Here is a 21,474-nt window from a genome sequence, read left to right on the forward strand (position 1 = left end):
AGAATGATTCTCTCTAGTTTTTATACGAAGATATTTCCTTTTCTACCGTAGTCCCAAATCGCTTGAAATCTCCACTTGGAAATTCAAGAAAAAGAGGGTTTCAAATCTGCTCTGTCTAAAGTAAGGTTCAACTCTGTGAGTTGAACACAGGCAGCCCAAAGAAGTTACTGACAATTCTCCTGTCTAGCGTTATACACAGAAATCCCGTTTCCATCAAAATCCTCAAAGAGGTCCAAATATCCACTTGCTGATTTTACAAATAGAGTGTTTCCAAACTGCTCTATGAAAACAAAGGTTAAACTCTGTGAGAGGAACGCACACATCCCAAAGTGTTTGCTGAGAATGATTCCCTCTAGTTTTTATATGAAGATATTTCCTTTTCTACCATAGGCCCAAATCTCTTGAAATCTCCACTTGCAAATTCCACAAAAAGAGGGTTTCAAATCTGCTCTGTCTAAAGGAAGGTTCATCTCTGTGTATTGAACACACGCAGGCCAAAGAAGTTACTGAGAATTCTTCTGTCTAGCGTTATATGCAGAAATCCCGTTTCCAACGATATCCTCAAAGAGGTCCAAATATCCAATTGCAGGCTTTACAAACAGAGTGTTTCCAAACTGCTCTATGAAAACAAAGGTTAAACTCTGTGAGTGGAACTCACAAATCCCAAAGTGGTTGCTGAGAATGATTCTCTCTAGTTTTTATACGAAGATATTTCCTTTTCTACCGTAGGCCCAAAATCGCTTGAAATCTCCACTTGGAAATTCCTCAAAAAGAGGGTTTCAAATCTGCTCTGTCTAAAGTAAGGTTCAACTCTGTGAGTTGAACACACGCAGCCCAAAGAAGTTACTGACAATTCTTCTGTCTAGCGTTATATGCAGAAATCCCGTTTCCAACGAAATCCTCAAAGAGGTCTCAATATCCACTTGCAGACTTTACAAACAGAGTGCTTCCAGACTGCTCTATGAAAACAAAGGTTAAACACTGTGAGTGGAACTCACACATCTCAAAGTGGTTGCTGAGAATGATTCTCTCTAGTTTTTATACGAAGATATTTCCTTTTCAACCGTAGGCCAAAAATCGCTTGAAATCTCCACTTGGAAATTCCTCAAAAAGAGGGTTTCAAATCTGCTCTGTCTAAAGTAAGGTTCAACTCTGTGAGTTGAACACATGCAGCCCAAAGAAGTTACTGAGAATTCTTCTGTCTAGCGTTATATGCAGAAATCCCGTTTCCAACGAAATCCTCAAAGAGGTCCAAATATCCACTTGCAGGCTTTACAAACAGAGTGTTTCCAAACTGCTCTATGAACACAAAGGTTAAAATCTGTGAGTGGAACTCACACATCCCAAAGTGGTTGCTGAGAATGATTCTCTCTAGTTTTTATACGAAGATATTTCCTTTTCTACCGTAGTCCCAAAATCGCTTGAAATCTCCACTTGGAAATTCCACAAAAAGAGGGTTTCAAATCTGCTCTGTCTAAAGTAAGGTTCAACTCTGTCAGTTGAACACATGCAGCCCTAAGAAGTTACTGAGAATTCTTCTGTCTAGCGTTATATGCAGAAATCCCGTTTCCAACGAAATCCTCAATGAGGTCCAAATATCCACTTGCAGGCTTTACAAACAGAGTGTTTCCAAACTGCTCTATGAAAACAAAGGTTAAACTCTGTGAGTGGAACTCACACATCCCAAAGTGGTTGCTGAGAATGATTCTCTCTAGTTTTTATACGAAGATATTTCCTTTTCTACCGTAGGCCCAAATCGCTTGGAATCTCCCCTTGGAAATTCCACAAAAAGAGGGTTTCAAATCTGCTCTTTCTAAAGGAAGGTTCAACTCTGTGAGTTGAACACACGCAGCCCAAAGATGTTACTGAGAATTCTTCTGTCTAGCGTTATATGCAGAAATCCCGTTTCCAACGAAATCCTCAAAGAGGTCCAAATATCCACCTGCAGGCTTTACAATCAGAGTGTTTCCAAACTGCTCTATGAAAACAAAAGGTAAACTCTGTGAGTGGAACTCACACATCCCAAAGTGGTTGCTGAGAATGATTCTCTCTAGTTTTTATACGAAGATATTTCCTTTTCAACCGTAAGCCCAAAATCGCTTGAAATCTCCACTTGGAAATTTCACAAAAAGAGGGTTTCAAATCTGCTCTGTCTAAAGTAAGGTTCAACTCTGTCAGTTGAACACATGCAGCCCAAAGAAGTTACTGAGAATTCTTCTGTCTAGCGTTATATGCAGAAATACCGTTTCCAACGAAATCCTCAAAGAGGTCCAAATATCCACTTGCAGGCTTTACGAACAGAGTGTTTCCAAACTGCTCTATGAACACAAAGGTTAAACTTTGTGAGTGGAACTCACACATCCCAAAGTGGTTGCTGAGAATGATTCTCTCTAGTTTTTATACGAAGATATTTCCTTTTCTACCGTAGGCCCAAAATCGCTTGAAATCTCCACTTGGAAATTCCACAAAAAGAGGGTTTCAAATCTGCTCTGTCTAAAGTAAGGTTCAACTCTGTCAGTTGAACACATGCAGCCCAAAGAAGTTACTGAGAATTCTTCTGTCTAGCGTTATATGCAGAAATACCGTTTCCAACGAAATCCTCAAAGAGGTCCAAATATCCTCTTGCAGGCTTTACAAACAGAGTGTTTCCAAACTGCTCTATGAACACAAAGGTTAAACTCTGTGAGTGGAACTCACACATCCCAAAGTGGTTGCTGAGAATGATTCTCTCTAGTTTTTATACGAAGATATTTCCTTTTCTACCGTAGGCCCAAAATCGCTTGAAATCTCCACTTGGAAATTCCACAAAAAGAGGGTTTCAAATCTGCTCTGTCTAAAGTAAGGTTCAACTCTGTGAGTTGAACACATGCAGCCCAAAGAAGTTACTGAGAATTCTTCTGTCTAGCGTTATATGCAGAAATCCCGTTTCCAACGAAATCCTCCAAGAGGTCCAAATATCCACTTGCAGACTTTACAAACAGAGTGTTTCCAATCTGCTCTATGAAAACATAGGTTAAACTCTGTGAGTGGAACGCACACATCCCAAAGAGTTTGCAGAGAATGATTCTCTCTAGTTTTTATACGAAGATATTTCCTTTTCTACCGTAGGCCCAAATCGCTTGAAATCTCCACTTGGAAATTCAAGAAAAAGAGGGTTTCAAATCTGCTCTCTCTAAAGTAAGGTTCAACTCTGTGAGTTGAACACAGGCAGCCCAAAGAAGTTACTGACAATTCTTCTGTCTAGCGTTATACGCAGAAATCCCGTTTCCAACAAAATCCTCAAAGAGGTCCAAATATCCACTTGCAGATTTTACAAATAGAGTGTTTCCAAACTGCTCTATGAAAACAAAGGTTAAACTCTGTGAGAGGAACGCACACATCCCAAAGTGTTTGCTGAGAATGATTCCCTCTAGTTTTTATATGAAGATATTTCCTTTTCTACCATAGGCCCAAATCTCTTGAAATCTCCACTTGCAAATTCCACAAAAAGAGGGTTTCAAATCTGCTCTGTCTAAAGGAAGGTTCAACTCTGTGTATTGAACACACGCAGGCCAAAGAAGTTACTGAGAATTCTTCTGTCTAGCGTTATATGCAGAAATCCCGTTTCCAACGATATCCTCAAAGAGGTCCAAATATCCAATTGCAGGCTTTACAAACAGAGTGTTTCCAAACTGCTCTATGAAAACAAAGGTTAAACTCTGTGAGTGGAACTCACACATCCCAAAGTGGTTGCTGAGAATGATTCTCTCTAGTTTTTATACGAAGATATTTCCTTTTCTACCGTAGGCCCAAATCGTTTGAAATCTCCCCTTGGAAATTCCACAAAAAGAGGGTTTCAAATCTGCTCTTTCTAAAGGAGGGTTCAACTCTGTGAGTTGAACACACGCAGCCCAAAGATGTTACTGAGAATTCTTCTGTGTAGCGTTATATGCAGAAATCCCGTTTCCAACGAAATCCTCAAAGAGGTCTCAATATCCACTTGCAGACTTTACAAACAGAGTGTTTCCAGACTGCTCTATGAAAACAAAGGTTAAACACTGTGAGTGGAACTCACACATCTCAAAGTGGTTGCTGAGAATGATTCTCTCTAGTTTTTATACGAAGATACTTCCTTTTCAACCGTAGGCCCAAAATCGATTGAAATCTCCACTTGGACATTCCACAAAAAGAGGGTTTCAAATCTGCTCTGTCTAAAGTAAGGTTCAACTCTGTCAGTTGAACACATGCAGCCCAAAGAAGTTACTGAGAATTCTTCTGTCTAGCGTTATATGCAGAAATCCCGTTTCCAACGAAATCCTCAAAGAGGTCCAAATATCCACTTGCAGGCTTTACAAACAGAGTGTTTCCAGACTGCTCTATGAACACAAAGGTTAAACTCTGTGAGTGGAACTCACACATCTCAAAGTGGTTGCTGAGAATGATTCTCTCTAGTTTTTATACGAAGATATTTCCTTTTCTACCGTAGGCCCAAAATCGCTTGAAATCTCCACTTGGAAATTCCACAAAAAGAGGGTTTCAAATCTGCTCTGTCTAAAGTAAGGTTCAACTCTGTCAGTTGAACACATGCAGCCCAAAGAAGTTACTGAGAATTCTTCTGTCTAGCGTTATATGCAGAAATCCCGTTTCCAACGAAATCCTCAAAGAGGTCCAAATACCCACCTGCAGGCTTTACAATCAGAGTGTTTCCAAACTGCTCTATGAAAACAAAAGTTAAACTCTGTGAGTGGAACTCACACATCCCAAAGTGGTTGCTGAGAATGATTCTCTCTAGTTTTTATACGAAGATATTTCCTTTTCTACCGTAGGCCCAAAATCGCTTGAAATCTCCACTTGGAAATTCCACAAAAAGAGGGTTTCAAATCTGCTCTGTCTAAAGTAAGGTTCAACTCTGTGAGTTGAACACATGCAGCCCAAAGAAGTTACTGAGAATTCTTCTGTCTAGCGTTATATGCAGAAATACCGTTTCCAACGAAATCCTCAAAGAGGTCCAAATATCCTCTTGCAGGCTTTACAAACAGAGTGTTTCCAAACTGCTCTATGAACACAAAGGTTAAACTCTGTGAGTGGAACTCACACATCCCAAAGTGGTTGCTGAGAATGATTCTCTCTAGTTTTTATACGAAGATATTTCCTTTTCTACCATAGGCCCAAAATCGCTTGAAATCTCCACTTGGAAATTCCACAAAAAGAGGGTTTCAAATCTGCTCTGTCTAAAGTAAGGTTCAACTCTGTGAGTTGAACACATGCAGCCCAAAGAAGGTACTGAGAATTCTTCTGTCTAGCGTTATATGCAGAAATCCCGTTTCCAACGAAATCCTCCAAGAGGTCCAAATATCCACTTGCAGACTTTACAAACAGAGTGTTTCCAATCTGCTCTATGAAAACATAGGTTAAACTCTGTGAGTGGAACGCACACATCCCAAAGAGTTTGCAGAGAATGATTCTCTCTAGTTTTTATAGGAAGATATTTCCTTTTCTACCGTAGGCCCAAATCGCTTGAAATCTCCACTTGGAAATTCAAGAAAAAGAGGGTTTCAAATCTGCTCTCTCTAAAGTAAGGTTCAACTCTGTGAGTTGAACACAGGCAGCCCAAAGAAGTTACTGACAATTCTTCTGTCTAGCGTTATACGCAGAAATCCCGTTTCCAACAAAATCCTCAAAGAGGTCCAAATATCCACTTGCAGATTTTACAAATAGAGTGTTTCCAAACTGCTCTATGAAAACAAAGGTTAAACTCTGTGAGAGGAACGCACACATCCCAAAGTGTTTGCTGAGAATGATTCCCTCTAGTTTTTATATGAAGATATTTCCTTTTCTACCATAGGCCCAAATCTCTTGAAATCTCCACTTGCAAATTCCACAAAAAGAGGGTTTCAAATCTGCTCTGTCTAAAGGAAGGTTCAACTCTGTGTATTGAACACACGCAGGCCAAAGAAGTTACTGAGAATTCTTCTGTCTAGCGTTATATGCAGAAATCCCGTTTCCAACGATATCCTCAAAGAGGTCCAAATATCCAATTGCAGGCTTTACAAACAGAGTGTTTCCAAACTGCTCTATGAAAACAAAGGTTAAACTCTGTGAGTGGAACTCACACATCCCAAAGTGGTTGCTGAGAATGATTCTCTCTAGTTTTTATACGAAGATATTTCCTTTTCTACCGTAGGCCCAAATCGTTTGAAATCTCCCCTTGGAAATTCCACAAAAAGAGGGTTTCAAATCTGCTCTTTCTAAAGGAGGGTTCAACTCTGTGAGTTGAACACACGCAGCCCAAAGATGTTACTGAGAATTCTTCTGTGTAGCGTTATATGCAGAAATCCCGTTTCCAACGAAATCCTCAAAGAGGTCTCAATATCCACTTGCAGACTTTACAAACAGAGTGTTTCCAGACTGCTCTATGAAAACAAAGGTTAAACACTGTGAGTGGAACTCACACATCTCAAAGTGGTTGCTGAGAATGATTCTCTCTAGTTTTTATACGAAGATACTTCCTTTTCAACCGTAGGCCCAAAATCGCTTGAAATCTCCACTTGGACATTCCACAAAAAGAGGGTTTCAAATCTGCTCTGTCTAAAGTAAGGTTCAACTCTGTCAGTTGAACACATGCAGCCCGAAGAAGTTACTGAGAATTCTTCTGTCTAGCGTTATATGCAGAAATCCCGTTTCCAACGAAATCCTCAAAGAGGTCTCAATATCCACTTGCAGACTTTACAAACAGAGTGTTTCCAGACTGCTCTATGAACACAAAGGTTAAACTCTGTGAGTGGAACTCACACATCTCAAAGTGGTTGCTGAGAATGATTCTCTCTAGTTTTTATACGAAGATATTTCCTTTTCTACCGTAGGCCCAAAATCGCTTGAAATCTCCACTTGGAAATTCCACAAAAAGAGGGTTTCAAATCTGCTCTGTCTAAAGTAAGGTTCAACTCTGTCAGTTGAACACATGCAGCCCAAAGAAGTTACTGAGAATTCTTCTGTCTAGCGTTATATGCAGAAATCCCGTTTCCAACGAAATCCTCAAAGAGGTCCAAATACCCACCTGCAGGCTTTACAATCAGAGTGTTTCGAAACTGCTCTATGAAAACAAAAGTTAAACTCTGTGAGTGGAACTCACACATCCCAAAGTGGTTGCTGAGAATGATTCTCTCTAGTTTTTATACGAAGATATTTCCTTTTCAACCGTAAGCCCAAAATCGCTTGAAATCTCCACTTGGAAATTTCACAAAAAGAGGGTTTCAAATCTGCTCTGTCTAAAGTAAGGTTCAACTCTGTCAGTTGAACACATGCAGCCCAAAGAAGTTACTGAGAATTCTTCTGTCTAGCGTTATATGCAGAAATCCCGTTTCCAACGAAATCCTCAAAGAGGTCCAAATATCCACTTGCAGGCTTTACGAACAGAGTGTTTCCAAACTGCTCTATGAACACAAAGGTTAAACTCTGTGAGTGGAACTCACACATCCCAAAGTGGTTGCTGAGAATGATTCTCTCTAGTTTTTATACGAAGATATTTCCTTTTCTACCATAGGCCCAAAATCGCTTGAAATCTCCACTTGGAAATTCCACAAAAAGAGGGTTTCAAATCTGCTCTGTCTAAACTAAGGTTCAACTCTGTCAGTTGAACACATGCAGCCCAAAGAAGTTACTGAGAATTCTTCTGTCTAGCGTTATATGCAGAAATCCCGTTTCCAACGAAATCCTCCAAGAGGTCCAAATATCCACTTGCAGACTTTACAAACAGAGTGTTTCCAGACTGCTCTATGAAAACATAGGTTAAACTCTGTGAGTGGAACGCACACATCCCAAAGAGTTTGCAGAGAATGATTCTCTCTAGTTTTTATAGGAAGATATTTCCTTTTCTACCGTAGGCCCAAATCGCTTGAAATCTCCACTTGGAAATTCAAGAAAAAGAGGGTTTCAAATCTGCTCTCTCTAAAGTAAGGTTCAACTCTGTGAGTTGAACACAGGCAGCCCAAAGAAGTTACTGACAATTCTTCTGTCTAGCGTTATACGCAGAAATCCCGTTTCCAACAAAATCCTCAAAGAGGTCCAAATATCCACTTGCAGATTTTACAAATAGAGTGTTTCCAAACTGCTCTATGAAAACAAAGGTTAAACTCTGTGAGAGGAACGCACACATCCCAAAGTGTTTGCTGAGAATGATTCCCACTAGTTTTTATATGAAGATATTTCCTTTTCTACCATAGGCCCAAATCTCTTGAAATCTCCACTTGCAAATTCCACAAAAAGAGGGTTTCAAATCTGCTCTGTCTAAAGGAAGGTTCAACTCTGTGTATTGAACACACGCAGGCCAAAGAAGTTACTGAGAATTCTTCTGTCTAGCGTTATATGCAGAAATCCCGTTTCCAACGATATCCTCAAAGAGGTCCAAATATCCAATTGCAGGATTTACAAACAGAGTGTTTCCAAACTGCTCTATGAAAACAAAGGTTAAACTCTGTGAGTGGAACTCACACATCCCAAAGTGGTTGCTGAGAATGATTCTCTCTAGTTTTTATACGAAGATATTTCCTTTTCTACCGTAGGCCCAAATCGTTTGAAATCTCCCCTTGGAAATTCCACAAAAAGAGGGTTTCAAATCTGCTCTTTCTAAAGGAGGGTTCAACTCTGTGAGTTGAACACACGCAGCCCAAAGATGTTACTGAGAATTCTTCTGTGTAGCGTTATATGCAGAAATCCCGTTTCCAACGAAATCCTCAAAGAGGTCTCAATATCCACTTGCAGACTTTACAAACAGAGTGTTTCCAGACTGCTCTATGAAAACAAAGGTTAAACACTGTGAGTGGAACTCACACATCTCAAAGTGGTTGCTGAGAATGATTCTCTCTAGTTTTTATACGAAGATACTTCCTTTTCAACCGTAGGCCCAAAATCGCTTGAAATCTCCACTTGGACATTCCACAAAAAGAGGGTTTCAAATCTGCTCTGTCTAAAGTAAGGTTCAACTCTGTCAGTTGAACACATGCAGCCCAAAGAAGTTACTGAGAATTCTTCTGTCTAGCGTTATATGCAGAAATCCCGTTTCCAACGAAATCCTCAAAGAGGTCTCAATATCCACTTGCAGACTTTACAAACAGAGTGTTTCCAGACTGCTCTATGAAAACAAAGGTTAAACACTGTGAGTGGAACTCACACATCTCAAAGTGGTTGCTGAGAATGATTCTCTCTAGTTTTTATACGAAGATACTTCCTTTTCAACCGTAGGCCCAAAATCGATTGAAATCTCCACTTGGACATTCCACAAAAAGAGGGTTTCAAATCTGCTCTGTCTAAAGTAAGGTTCAACTCTGTCAGTTGAACACATGCAGCCCAAAGAAGTTACTGAGAATTCTTCTGTCTAGCGTTATATGCAGAAATCCCGTTTCCAACGAAATCCTCAAAGAGGTCCAAATATCCACTTGCAGGCTTTACAAACAGAGTGTTTCCAGACTGCTCTATGAACACAAAGGTTAAACTCTGTGAGTGGAACTCACACATCTCAAAGTGGTTGCTGAGAATGATTCTCTCTAGTTTTTATACGAAGATATTTCCTTTTCTACCGTAGGCCCAAAATCGCTTGAAATCTCCACTTGGAAATTCCACAAAAAGAGGGTTTCAAATCTGCTCTGTCTAAAGTAAGGTTCAACTCTGTCAGTTGAACACATGCAGCCCAAAGAAGTTACTGAGAATTCTTCTGTCTAGCGTTATATGCAGAAATCCCGTTTCCAACGAAATCCTCAAAGAGGTCCAAATATCCACCTGCAGGCTTTACAATCAGAGTGTTTCCAAACTGCTCTATGAAAACAAAAGTTAAACTCTGTGAGTGGAACTCACACATCCCAAAGTGGTTGCTGAGAATGATTCTCTCTAGTTTTTATACGAAGATATTTCCTTTTCAACCGTAAGCCCAAAATCGCTTGAAATCTCCACTTGGAAATTTCACAAAAAGAGGGTTTCAAATCTGCTCTGTCTAAAGTAAGGTTCAACTCTGTCAGTTGAACACATGCAGCCCAAAGAAGTTACTGAGAATTCTTCTGTCTAGCGTTATATGCAGAAACACCGTTTCCAACGAAATCGTCAAAGAGGTCCAAATATCCACTTGCAGGCTTTACGAACAGAGTGTTTCCAAACTGCTCTATGAACACAAAGGTTAAACTCTGTGAGTGGAACTCACACATCCCAAAGTGGTTGCTGAGAATGATTCTCTCTAGTTTTTATACGAAGATATTTCCTTTTCTACCGTAGGCCCAAAATCGCTTGAAATCTCCACTTGGAAATTCCTCAAAAAGAGGGTTTCAAATCTGCTCTGTCTAAAGGAAGGTTCAACTCTGTCAGTTGAACACATGCAGCCCAAAGAAGTTACTGAGAATTCTTCTGTCTAGCGTTATATGCAGAAATCCCGTTTCCAACGAAATCCTCCAAGAGGTCCAAATATCCACTTGCAGACTTTAGAAACAGAGTGTTTCCAATCTGCTCTATGAAAACATAGGTTAAACTCTGTGAGTGGAACGCACACATCCCAAAGAGTTTGCAGAGAATGATTCTCTCTAGTTTTTATACGAAGATATTTCCTTTTCTACCGTAGGCCCAAATCGCTTGAAATCTCCACTTGGAAATTCAAGAAAAAGAGGGTTTCAAATCTGCTCTGTCTAAAGTAAGGTTCAACTCTGTGAGTTGAACACAGGCAGCCCAAAGAAGTTACTGACAATTCTTCTGTCTAGCGTTATACGCAGAAATCCCGTTTCCAACAAAATCCTCAAAGAGGACCAAATATCCACTTGCAGATTTTACAAATAGAGTGTTTCCAAACTGCTCTATGAAAACAAAGGTTAAACTCTGTGAGAGGAACGCACACATCCCAAAGTGTTTGCTGAGAATGATTCCCACTAGTTTTTATATGAAGATATTTCCTTTTCTACCATAGGCCCAAATCTCTTGAAATCTCCACTTGCAAATTCCACAAAAAGAGGGTTTCAAATCTGCTCTGTCTAAAGGAAGGTTCAACTCTGTGTATTGAACACACGCAGGCCAAAGAAGTTACTGAGAATTCTTCTGTCTAGCGTTATATGCAGAAATCCCGTTTCCAACGATATCCTCAAAGAGGTCCAAATATCCAATTGCAGGCTTTACAAACAGAGTGTTTCCAAACTGCTCTATGAAAACAAAGGTTAAACTCTGTGAGTGGAACTCACACATCCCAAAGTGGTTGCTGAGAATGATTCTCTCTAGTTTTTATACGAAGATATTTCCTTTTCTACCGTAGGCCCAAATCGTTTGAAATCTCCCCTTGGAAATTCCACAAAAAGAGGGTTTCAAATCTGCTCTTTCTAAAGGAGGGTTCAACTCTGTGAGTTGAACACACGCAGCCCAAAGATGTTACTGAGAATTCTTCTGTGTAGCGTTATATGCAGAAATCCCGTTTCCAACGAAATCCTCAAAGAGGTCTCAATATCCACTTGCAGACTTTACAAACAGAGTGTTTCCAGACTGCTCTATGAAAACAAAGGTTAAACACTGTGAGTGGAACTCACACATCTCAAAGTGGTTGCTGAGAATGATTCTCTCTAGTTTTTATACGAAGATACTTCCTTTTCAACCGTAGGCCCAAAATCGATTGAAATCTCCACTTGGACATTCCACAAAAAGAGGGTTTCAAATCTGCTCTGTCTAAAGTAAGGTTCAACTCTGTCAGTTGAACACATGCAGCCCAAAGAAGTTACTGAGAATTCTTCTGTCTAGCGTTATATGCAGAAATCCCGTTTCCAACGAAATCCTCAAAGAGGTCCAAATATCCACTTGCAGGCTTTACAAACAGAGTGTTTCCAGACTGCTCTATGAACACAAAGGTTAAACTCTGTGAGTGGAACTCACACATCTCAAAGTGGTTGCTGAGAATGATTCTCTCTAGTTTTTATACGAAGATATTTCCTTTTCTACCGTAGGCCCAAAATCGCTTGAAATCTCCACTTGGAAATTCCACAAAAAGAGGGTTTCAAATCTGCTCTGTCTAAAGTAAGGTTCAACTCTGTCAGTTGAACACATGCAGCCCAAAGAAGTTACTGAGAATTCTTCTGTCTAGCGTTATATGCAGAAATCCCGTTTCCAACGAAATCCTCAAAGAGGTCCAAATATCCACCTGCAGGCTTTACAATCAGAGTGTTTCCAAACTGCTCTATGAAAACAAAAGTTAAACTCTGTGAGTGGAACTCACACATCCCAAAGTGGTTGCTGAGAATGATTCTCTCTAGTTTTTATACGAAGATATTTCCTTTTCAACCGTAAGCCCAAAATCGCTTGAAATCTCCACTTGGAAATTTCACAAAAAGAGGGTTTCAAATCTGCTCTGTCTAAAGTAAGGTTCAACTCTGTCAGTTGAACACATGCAGCCCAAAGAAGTTACTGAGAATTCTTCTGTCTAGCGTTATATGCAGAAACACCGTTTCCAACGAAATCGTCAAAGAGGTCCAAATATCCACTTGCAGGCTTTACGAACAGAGTGTTTCCAAACTGCTCTATGAACACAAAGGTTAAACTCTGTGAGTGGAACTCACACATCCCAAAGTGGTTGCTGAGAATGATTCTCTCTAGTTTTTATACGAAGATATTTCCTTTTCTACCGTAGGCCCAAAATCGCTTGAAATCTCCACTTGGAAATTCCTCAAAAAGAGGGTTTCAAATCTGCTCTGTCTAAAGGAAGGTTCAACTCTGTCAGTTGAACACATGCAGCCCAAAGAAGTTACTGAGAATTCTTCTGTCTAGCGTTATATGCAGAAATCCCGTTTCCAACGAAATCCTCCAAGAGGTCCAAATATCCACTTGCAGACTTTAGAAACAGAGTGTTTCCAATCTGCTCTATGAAAACATAGGTTAAACTCTGTGAGTGGAACGCACACATCCCAAAGAGTTTGCAGAGAATGATTCTCTCTAGTTTTTATACGAAGATATTTCCTTTTCTACCGTAGGCCCAAATCGCTTGAAATCTCCACTTGGAAATTCAAGAAAAAGAGGGTTTCAAATCTGCTCTGTCTAAAGTAAGGTTCAACTCTGTGAGTTGAACACAGGCAGCCCAAAGAAGTTACTGACAATTCTTCTGTCTAGCGTTATACGCAGAAATCCCGTTTCCAACAAAATCCTCAAAGAGGACCAAATATCCACTTGCAGATTTTACAAATAGAGTGTTTCCAAACTGCTCTATGAAAACAAAGGTTAAACTCTGTGAGAGGAACGCACACATCCCAAAGTGTTTGCTGAGAATGATTCCCACTAGTTTTTATATGAAGATATTTCCTTTTCTACCATAGGCCCAAATCTCTTGAAATCTCCACTTGCAAATTCCACAAAAAGAGGGTTTCAAATCTGCTCTGTCTAAAGGAAGGTTCAACTCTGTGTATTGAACACACGCAGGCCAAAGAAGTTACTGAGAATTCTTCTGTCTAGCGTTATATGCAGAAATCCCGTTTCCAACGATATCCTCAAAGAGGTCCAAATATCCAATTGCAGGCTTTACAAACAGAGTGTTTCCAAACTGCTCTATGAAAACAAAGGTTAAACTCTGTGAGTGGAACTCACACATCCCAAAGTGGTTGCTGAGAATGATTCTCTCTAGTTTTTATACGAAGATATTTCCTTTTCTACCGTAGGCCCAAATCGTTTGAAATCTCCCCTTGGAAATTCCACAAAAAGAGGGTTTCAAATCTGCTCTTTCTAAAGGAGGGTTCAACTCTGTGAGTTGAACACACGCAGCCCAAAGATGTTACTGAGAATTCTTCTGTGTAGCGTTATATGCAGAAATCCCGTTTCCAACGAAATCCTCAAAGAGGTCTCAATATCCACTTGCAGACTTTACAAACAGAGTGTTTCCAGACTGCTCTATGAAAACAAAGGTTAAACACTGTGAGTGGAACTCACACATCTCAAAGTGGTTGCTGAGAATGATTCTCTCTAGTTTTTATACGAAGATATTTCCTTTTCAACCGTAGGCCCAAAATCGATTGAAATCTCCACTTGGACATTCCACAAAAAGAGGGTTTCAAATCTGCTCTGTCTAAAGTAAGGTTCAACTCTGTCAGTTGAACACATGCAGCCCAAAGAAGTTACTGAGAATTCTTCTGTCTAGCGTTATATGCAGAAATCCCGTTTCCAACGAAATCCTCAAAGAGGTCTCAATATCCACTTGCAGACTTTACAATCAGAGTGTTTCCAGACTGCTCTATGAAAACAAAGGTTAAACACTGTGAGTGGAACTCACACATCTCAAAGTGGTTGCTGAGAATGATTCTCTCTAGTTTTTATACAAAGATATTTCCTTTTCAACCGTAGGCCCAAAATCGCTTGAAATCTCCACTTGGAAATTCCACAAAAAGAGGGTTTCAAATCTGCTCTGTCTAAAGTAAGGTTCAACTCTGTGAGTTGAACACATGCAGCCCAAAGAAGTTACTGAGAATTCTTCTGTCTAGCGTTATATGCAGAAATCCCGTTTCCAACGAAATCCTCCAAGAGGTCCAAATATCCACTTGCAGACTTTACAAACAGAGTGTTTCCAATCTGCTCTATGAAAACATAGGTTAAACTCTGTGAGTGGAACGCACACATCCCAAAGAGTTTGCAGAGAATGATTCTCTCTAGTTTTTATAGGAAGATATTTCCTTTTCTACCGTAGGCCCAAATCGCTTGAAATCTCCACTTGGAAATTCAAGAAAAAGAGGGTTTCAAATCTGCTCTGTCTAAAGTAAGGTTCAACTCTGTGAGTTGAACACAGGCAGCCCAAAGAAGTTACTGACAATTCTTCTGTCTAGCGTTATACGCAGAAATCCCGTTTCCAACAAAATCCTCAAAGAGGTCCAAATATCCACTTGCAGATTTTACAAATAGAGTGTTTCCAAACTGCTCTATGAAAACAAAGGTTAAACTCTGTGAGAGGAACGCACACATCCCAAAGTGTTTGCTGAGAATGATTCCCTCTAGTTTTTATATGAAGATATTTCCTTTTCTACCATAGGCCCAAATCTCTTGAAATCTCCACTTGCAAATTCCACAAAAAGAGGGTTTCAAATCTGCTCTGTCTAAAGGAAGGTTCAACTCTGTGTATTGAACACACGCAGGCCAAAGAAGTTACTGAGAATTCTTCTGTCTAGCGTTATATGCAGAAATCCCGTTTCCAACGATATCCTCAAAGAGGTCAAAATATCCAATTGCAGGCTTTACAAACAGAGTGTTTCCAAACTGCTCTATGAAAACAAAGGTTAAACTCTGTGAGTGGAACTCACAAATCCCAAAGTGGTTGCTGAGAATGATTCTCTCTAGTTTTTATACGAAGATATTTCCTTTTCTACCGTAGGCCCAAAATCGCTTGAAATCTCCACTTGGAAATTCCACAAAAAGAGGGTTTCAAATCTGCTCTGTCTAAAGTAAGGTTCAACTCTGTCAGTTGAACACCTGCAGCCCAAAGAAGTTACTGAGAATTCTTCTGTCTAGCGTTATATGCAGAAATCCCGTTTCCAACGAAATCCTCAAAGAGGTCCAAATATCCACTTGCAGGCTTTACAAACAGAGTGTTTCCAAACTGCTCTATGAACACAAAGGTTAAACTCTGTGAGTGGAACTCACACATCCCAAAGTGGTTGCTGAGAAAGATTCTCTCTAGTTTTTATACGAAGATATTTCCTTTTCTACCGTAGTCCCAAAATCGCTTGAAATCTCCACTTGGAAATTCCACAAAAAGAGGGTTTCAAATCTGCTCTGTCTAAAGTAAGGTTCAACTCTGTCAGTTGAACACATGCAGCCCTAAGAAGTTACTGAGAATTCTTCTGTCTAGCGTTATATGCAGAAATCCCGTTTCCAACGAAATCCTCAATGAGGTCCAAATATCCACTTGCAGGCTTTACAAACAGAGTGTTTCCAAACTGCTCTATGAAAACAAAGGTTAAACTCTGTGAGTGGAACTCACACATCCCAAAGTGGTTGCTGAGAATGATTCTCTCTAGTTTTTATACGAAGATATTTCCTTTTCTACCGTAGGCCCATATCGCTTGAAATCTCCCCTTGGAAATTCCTCAAAAAGAGGGTTTCAAATCTGCTCTTTCTAAAGGAAGGTTCAACTCTGTGAGTTGAACACACGCAGCCCAAAGATGTTACTGAGAATTCTTCTGTCTAGCGTTATATGCAGAAATCCCGTTTCCAACGAAATCCTCAAAGAGCTCTCAATATCCACTTGCAGACTTTACAAACAGAGTGTTTCCAGACTGCTCTATGAAAACAAAGGTTAAACACTGTGAGTGGAACTCACACATCTCAAAGTGGTTGCTGAGAATGATTCTAGTTTTTATACGAAGATACTTCCTTTTCAACCGTAGGCCCAAAATCGATTGAAATCTCCACTTGGAAATTCCACAAAAAGAGGGTTTCAAATCTGCTCTGTCTAAAGTAAGGTTCAACTCTGTCAGTTGAACACATGCAGCCCAAAGAAGTTACTGAGAATTCTTCTGTCTAGCGTTATATGCAGAAATCCCGTTTCCAACGAAATCCTCAAAGAGGTCTCAATATCCACTTGCAGACTTTACAAACAGAGTGTTTCCAGACTGCTCTATGAAAACAAAGGTTAAACACTGTGAGTGGAACTCACACATCTCAAAGTGGTTGCTGAGAATGATTCTCTCTAGTTTATATACGAAGATATTTCCTTTTCAACCGTAAGCCCAAATCGCTTGAAATCTCCACTTGGAAATTCCACAAAAAGAGGGTTTCAAATCTGCTCTGTCTAAAGTAAGGTTCAACTCTGTCAGTTGAACACATGCAGCCCAAAGAAGTTACTGAGAATTCTTCTGTCTAGCGTTATATGCAGAAATACCGTTTCCAACGAAATCCTCAAAGAGGTCCAAGTATCCACTTGCAGGCTTTACAAACAGAGTGTTTCCAAACTGCTCTATGAACACAAAGGTTAAACTCTGTGAGTGGAACTCACACATCCCAAAGTGGTTGCTGAGAATGATTCTCTCTAGTTTTTATACGAAGATATTTCCTTTTCTACCGTAGGCCCAAAATCGCTTGAAATCTCCACTTGGAAATTCCACAAAAAGAGGGTTTCAAATCTGCTCTGTCTAAAGTAAGGTTCAACTCCGTCAGTTGTACACATGCAGCCCAAAGAAGTTACTGAGAATTCTTCTGTCTAGCGTTATATGCAGAAATACCGTTTCCAACGAAATCCTCAAAGAGGTCCAAATATCCACTTGCAGGCTTTACAAACAGAGTGTTTCCAAACTGCTCTATGAACACAAAGGTTAAACTCTGTGAGTGGAACTCACACATCCCAAAGTGGTTGCTGAGAATGATTCTCTCTAGTTTTTATACGAAGATATTTCCTTTTCTACCGTAGGCCCAAAATCGCTTGAAATCTCCACTTGGAAATTCCACAAAAAGAGGGTTTCAAATCTGCTCTGTCTAAAGTAAGGTTCAACTCTGTGAGTTGAACACATGCAGCCCAAAGAAGTTACTGAGAATTCTTCTGTCTAGCGTTATATGCAGAAATCCCGTTTCCAACGAAATCCTCAAAGAGGTCCAAATATCCACTTGCAGACTTTACAAACAGAGTGTTTCCAATCTGCTCAATGAAAACATAGGTTAAACTCTGTGAGTGGAACGCACACATCCCAAAGAGTTTGCAGAGAATGATTCTCTCTAGTTTTTATACCAAGATATTTCCTTTTCTACCGTAGGCCCAAATCGCTTGAAATCTCCACTTGGAAATTCAAGAAAAAGAGGGTTTCAAATCTGCTCTGTCTAAAGTAAGGTTCAACTCTGTGAGTTGAACACAGGCAGCCCAAAGAAGTTACTGACAATTCTTCTGTCTAGCGTTATATGCAGAAATCCCGTTTCCAACGAAATCCTCAAAGAGGTCTCAATATCCACTTGCAGACTTTACAAACAGAGTGTTTCCAGACTGCTCTATGAAAACAAAGGTTAAACACTGTGAGTGGAACTCACACATCTCAAAGTGGTTGCTGAGAATGATTCTCTCTAGTTTTTATACGAAGATATTTCCTTTTCAACCGTAGGCCCAAAATCGATTGAAATCTCCACTTGGAAATTCCACAAAAAGAGGGTTTCAAATCTGCTCTGTCTAAAGTAAGGTTCAACTCTGTCAGTTGAACACATGCAGCCCAAAGAAGTTACTGAGAATTCTTCTGTCTAGCGTTATATGCAGAAATCCCGTTTCCAACGAAATCCTCAAAGAGGTCCAAATATCCACTTGCAGGCTTTACAAAAAGAGTGTTTCCAAACTGCTCTATGAACACAAAGGTTAAACTCTGTGAGTGGAACTCACACATCCCAAAGTGGTTGCTGAGAATGATTCTCTCTAGTTTTTATACGAAGATATTTCCTTTTCTACCGTAGGCCCAAAATCGCTTGAAATCTCCACTTGGAAATTCCACAAAAAGAGGGTTTCAAATCTGCTCTGTCGAAAGTAAGGTTCAACTCTGTCAGTTGAACACATGCAGCCCTAAGAAGTTACTGAGAATTCTTCTGTCTAGCGTTATATGCAGAAATCCCGTTTCCAACGAAATCCTCAATGAGGTCCAAATATCCACTTGCAGGCTTTACAAACAGAGTGTTTCCAAACTGCTCTATGAACACAAAGGTTAAACTCTGTGAGTGGAACTCACACATCCCAAAGTGGTTGCTGAGAATGATTCTCTCTAGTTTTTATACGAAGATATTTCCTTTTCTACCGTAGGCCCAAAATCGCTTGAAATCTCCACTTGGAAATTCCACAAAAAGAGGGTTTCAAATCTGCTCTTTCTAAAGTAAGGTTCAACTCTGTCAGTTGAACACATGCAGCCCAAAGAAGTTACTGAGAATTCTTCTGTCTAGCGTTATATGCAGAAATCCCGTTTCCAACGAAATCCTCAATGAGGTCCAAATATCCACCTGCAGGCTTTACAGTCAGAGTGTTTCCAAACTGCTCTATGAAAACAAAGGTTAAACTCTGTGAGTGGAACTCACACATCCCAAAGTGGTTGCTGAGAATGATTCTCTCTAGTTTTTATACGAAGATATTTCTTTTTCAACCGTAAGCCCTAAATCGCTTGAAATCTCCACTTGGAAATTCCACAAAAAGAGGGTTTCAAATCTGCTCTGTCTAAACTAAGGTTCAACTCTGTCAGTTGAACACATGCAGCCCAAAGAAGTTACTGAGAATTCTTCTGTCTAGCGTTATATGCAGAAATACCGTTTCCAACGAAATCCTCAAAGAGGTCCAAATATCCACTTGCACACTTTACAAACAGAGTGTTTCCAATCTGCTCTATGAAAACATAGGTTAAACTCTGTGAGTGGAACGCACACATCCCAAAGAGTTTGCAGAGAATGATTCTCTCTAGTTTTTATACGAAGATATTTCCTTTTCTACCGTAGGCCCAAATCGCTTGAAATCTCCACTTGGAAATTCAAGAAAAAGAGGGTTTCAAATCTGCTCTGTCTAAAGTAAGGTTCAACTCTGTGAGTTGAACACAGGCAGCCCAAAGAAGTTACTGACAATTCTCCTGTCTAGCGTTATACGCAGAAATCCCGTTTCCATCAAAATCCTCAAAGAGGTCCAAATATCCACTTGCTGATTTTACAAATAGAGTGTTTCCAAACTGCTCTATGAAAACAAAGGTTAAACTCTGTGAGAGGAACGCACACATCCCAAAGTGTTTGCTGAGAATGATTCCCTCTAGTTTTTATATGAAGATATTTCCTTTTCTACCGTAGGCCCAAAATCGCTTGAAATCTCCACTTGGAAATTCCTCAAAAAGAGGGTTTCAAATCTGCTCTGTCTAAAGTAAGGTTCAACTCTGTGAGTTGAACACAGGCAGCCCAAAGAAGTTACTGACAATTCTTCTGTCTAGCGTTATATGCAGAAATCCCGTTTCCAACGAAATCCTCAAAGAGGTCTCAATATCCACTTGCAGACTTTACAAACAGAGTGTTTCCAGACTGCTCTATGAAAACAAAGGTTAAACACTGTGAGTGGAACTCACACATCCCAAAGTGGTTGCTGAGAATGATTCTCTCTAGTTTTTATACGAAGATATTTCCTTTTCTACCGTAGGCCCAAATCGCTTGAAATCTCCCCTTGGAAATTCCACAAAAAGAGGGTTTCAAATCTGCTCTTTCTAAAGGAAGGTTCAACTCTGTGAGTTGAACACACGCAGCCCAAAGATGTTACTGAGAATTCTTCTGTCTAGCGTTATATGCAGAAATCCCGTTTCCAACGAAATCCTCAAAGAGGTCTCAATATCCACTTGCAGACTTTACAAACAGAGTGTTTCCAATCTGCTCTATGAAAACATAGGTTAAACTCTGTGAGTGGAACGCACACATCCCAAAGAGTTTGCAGAGAATGATTCTCTCTAGTTTTTATAGGAAGATATTTCCTTTTCTACCGTAGGCCCAAATCGCTTGAAATCTCCACTTGGAAATTCAAGAAAAAGAGGGTTTCAAATCTGCTCTGTCTAAAGTAAGGTTCAACTCTGTGAGTTGAACACAGGCAGCCCAAAGAAGTTACTGACAATTCTTCTGTCTAGCGTTATACGCAGAAATCCCGTTTCCAACAAAATCCTCAAAGAGGTCCAAATATCCACTTGCAGATTTTACAAATAGAGTGTTTCCAAACTGCTCTATGAAAACAAAGGTTAAACTCTGTGAGAGGAACGCACACATCCCAAAGTGTTTGCTGAGAATGATTCCCTCTAGTTTTTATATGAAGATATTTCCTTTTCTACCATAGGCCCAAATCTCTTGAAATCTCCACTTGCAAATTCCACAAAAAGAGGGTTTCAAATCTGCTCTGTCTAAAGGAAGGTTCAACTCTGTGTATTGAACACACGCAGGCCAAAGAAGTTACTGAGAATTCTTCTGTCTAGCGTTATATGCAGAAATCCCGTTTCCAACGATATCCTCAAAGAGGTCAAAATATCCAATTGCAGGCTTTACAAACAGAGTGTTTCCAAACTGCTCTATGAAAACAAAGGTTAAACTCTGTGAGTGGAACTCACAAATCCCAAAGTGGTTGCTGAGAATGATTCTCTCTAGTTTTTATACGAAGATATTTCCTTTTCTACCGTAGGCCCAAAATCGCTTGAAATCTCCACTTGGAAATTCCACAAAAAGAGGGTTTCAAATCTGCTCTGTCTAAAGTAAGGTTCAACTCTGTCAGTTGAACACCTGCAGCCCAAAGAAGTTACTGAGAATTCTTCTGTCTAGCGTTATATGCAGAAATCCCGTTTCCAACGAAATCCTCAAAGAGGTCCAAATATCCACTTGCAGGCTTTACAAACAGAGTGTTTCCAAACTGCTCTATGAACACAAAGGTTAAACTCTGTGAGTGGAACTCACACATCCCAAAGTGGTTGCTGAGAAAGATTCTCTCTAGTTTTTATACGAAGATATTTCCTTTTCTACCGTAGTCCCAAAATCGCTTGAAATCTCCACTTGGAAATT

Source organism: Gorilla gorilla, chromosome 20, assembly GCF_029281585.2.
Source record: "Gorilla gorilla gorilla isolate KB3781 chromosome 20, NHGRI_mGorGor1-v2.1_pri, whole genome shotgun sequence".
In the NCBI taxonomy this organism is placed as follows: Eukaryota; Metazoa; Chordata; class Mammalia; order Primates; family Hominidae; genus Gorilla; species Gorilla gorilla.